A 2,439-nucleotide genomic window follows, 5' to 3' on the forward strand; every position below is an offset into this window, starting at 1 on the left:
GTAGATAGCATGATCATGCACACAGAAAATCCCAAGGAATCTACAAAAAGAGCTATCAAAACTAATAGGTAAATTTAAGGAGGTTGAAGGTCAATATATAAAAACAAAGTACATTTCTATACAGAATCAATGAACAACTGGAAAAAGATTAAAACTATATATATTATAGCATCAATAAAATATTTAGTGAAAGATATGCAATATCTATAAATTAAAAAGCATAAAGCATCGCTGAGGGAAATTAAAGACCAAAATAGAGAGATATACCATATTCATGGCTTAGAAGAATCAATATTGTTAGAATGTCAGTCCACCCCCAATTGATTTATAGATTTAATGTAATCTCAGTAAAAATCTTGGCAGGATCTTAAAAAGAAATTCACATGTTGATTCTAAAATACAGATCAGCAAAATTTTGGTGCGTTTCCTTTAGCATTTCTCCCATGTACATATAATATACTATTTGGTAAAATTTCTTTTTTACTTAATATATTGTGAAATTTTTTCGTTCACTTTTTTTTTCTTTACAGAGCTAAGACTTAAACCCAGATTTACTGTTTGTAATATCATTTTTAACAGCTGCACAGTATTCCATTCAATGAATGTACTGAAACCATTTTAGTGTCGATCAACATTTAGATTGCTTCTGAATTTTAATTACCACAAGCAACATTGTTATCAACGTCACATAATTAAATCTTTGAGAAATTCATGATTATATACTCAGGATAAATTCTTGATTTGGGCTGGCTGGGATGAGGAGCTCAAAGGTGAAGTATGTTGTAGAAGTCAATGCTATTCACCAGCATTTCCCGTTCCCCTTCCAGGCACGTGGTAGGATTGAACTGCCCTGCTGGCTAGGAATCATATGGCCACATTCCCATCGCCTCCTGATGAATAATGTTCTAGATCACGGCTGCTCTATTAGCCTGGGTGCAGGAATGAAGATGTCTTAGGTCAGATCTCCAGGTGACTTGCAGTGAGCATGTAGTGTAAGTAAGAAATAAAATTTTGTAGATTTAAGCCATTGAGATTTTGGTTTTGTTTGTGAGTCCACCATAACCTAGCCCATTCTGAATGATACACACATACTGTGGATGCGTAGTTAATCATAAATTTGTAAAATGGCAGGTCATAGCTTCTCTAGTGGAAGCTTTTCAAGCCAGCCCTGTCCATTGGTCTTGCGGAACTAGGTTAACACATCTTTAAAATGCCAGAAGTAATACCCCTCAAAGGCCTAACCACCCTCCAGAGAGCACAAAATCTTGTTATCTGTCTTGTAATCCAGTCCCTGCCTTGCTTTCTCCCACCTTCCTGTAATCTTCTTTGAATTCCCTCCTTAATTTCAAATGCATAAAAGAAACTGCAAAACTGTCATTCTGCAGATCATTTGAGATCTCGTTTCCCAGCAACTGTCAAACTGAGTTTGTGCTCAAATAAATTCTTATAAAACTTCTCTTATTTGAGATCTCGTTTCCCAGCAACTGTCAGTTTGTGCTCAAATAAATTCTTATAAAACTTCTCTATAGAAGTCTACGGCCATGCCACCCTGCACACGCCCAATCCCATCTGATCTCGGAAGCTAAGCAGGGTCGGTCCTGGTTAGTACTTGGATGGGAGACCACCTTGGAATATCAGGTACTGTAAGTGTTTAAAACAAACGAACAAACAAACAAAAACTGCTCTACAGGTTTGGACATTTCTTACGTCGACAATATATAAGATCAGATGTATCCACATAGACCACGTGTATACTATGCACAGACCATGTGGTAATATCTCTGGGTGCCCTGAGGAGGCAAGCTGGCTACGCACCGCTGTGGAGGACCTGCTATCCCCATACACCCTCATCTTGACTCTCTCTTTTCCAGGGCCCGACAGGCTTTTACCCCAGAGGGTTTGCTGTGAAATGCCTGCTTGGAGAATTCAAATAGTATCAGAATATTGGAGATGGACATGGCCTCAGATACTAAGTCCCATTATCTCTTTTGTAAAACTCGAACTGGCTTCTAATTATCAAATAAAGGCCCCGTCAGTATATAAAACTTTGGAAAATATTTTAAAAGCAGAAAAATAATATTACTTATCCACTTTTAACATTAGAGCATGTTTCCTTTGAGGGTTCCTTTTTGTAAATCCATTTATTCATTCATTTCACGAAATGTTATACATTTGCCTTAGAAATGCCTAATGACAGTACAGCTGCCCTCAGCTGCCCAGTCGAGATGAGAAGGAGATACAAATAATAATATTCATGACTATTGTTTATTGAAATGTCACCTGGAACTACCTCTACACTAAGTTCCAGAGCCTCTTCAGGGCTTTAACTTTCAACCAGTTAGGTGGCTCTGCCTGGTGTCTCACACCTGTGTGGTCCCTGACTCAGCTGAAATCCAGAATTATAGGGGTTTTAGTATGAAATATGAAGCGTGGCCAGGG

At 37.9% G+C, this 2,439-nt stretch overlaps 1 pseudogene; it reads left to right on the plus strand.

Annotated features, from left to right (window-relative positions):
- The first annotated feature begins 1,531 nt into the window (after positions 1–1,531).
- LOC112478505 lies at positions 1,532–1,650 on the plus strand (annotated as a pseudogene).
- The last annotated feature ends 789 nt before the right edge of the window (positions 1,651–2,439 follow it).

The sequence above is a fragment of the Pteropus alecto genome, unplaced genomic scaffold (genome assembly GCF_000325575.1).
Source record: "Pteropus alecto unplaced genomic scaffold, ASM32557v1 scaffold61, whole genome shotgun sequence".
NCBI classification, from domain to species: Eukaryota; Metazoa; Chordata; class Mammalia; order Chiroptera; family Pteropodidae; genus Pteropus; species Pteropus alecto.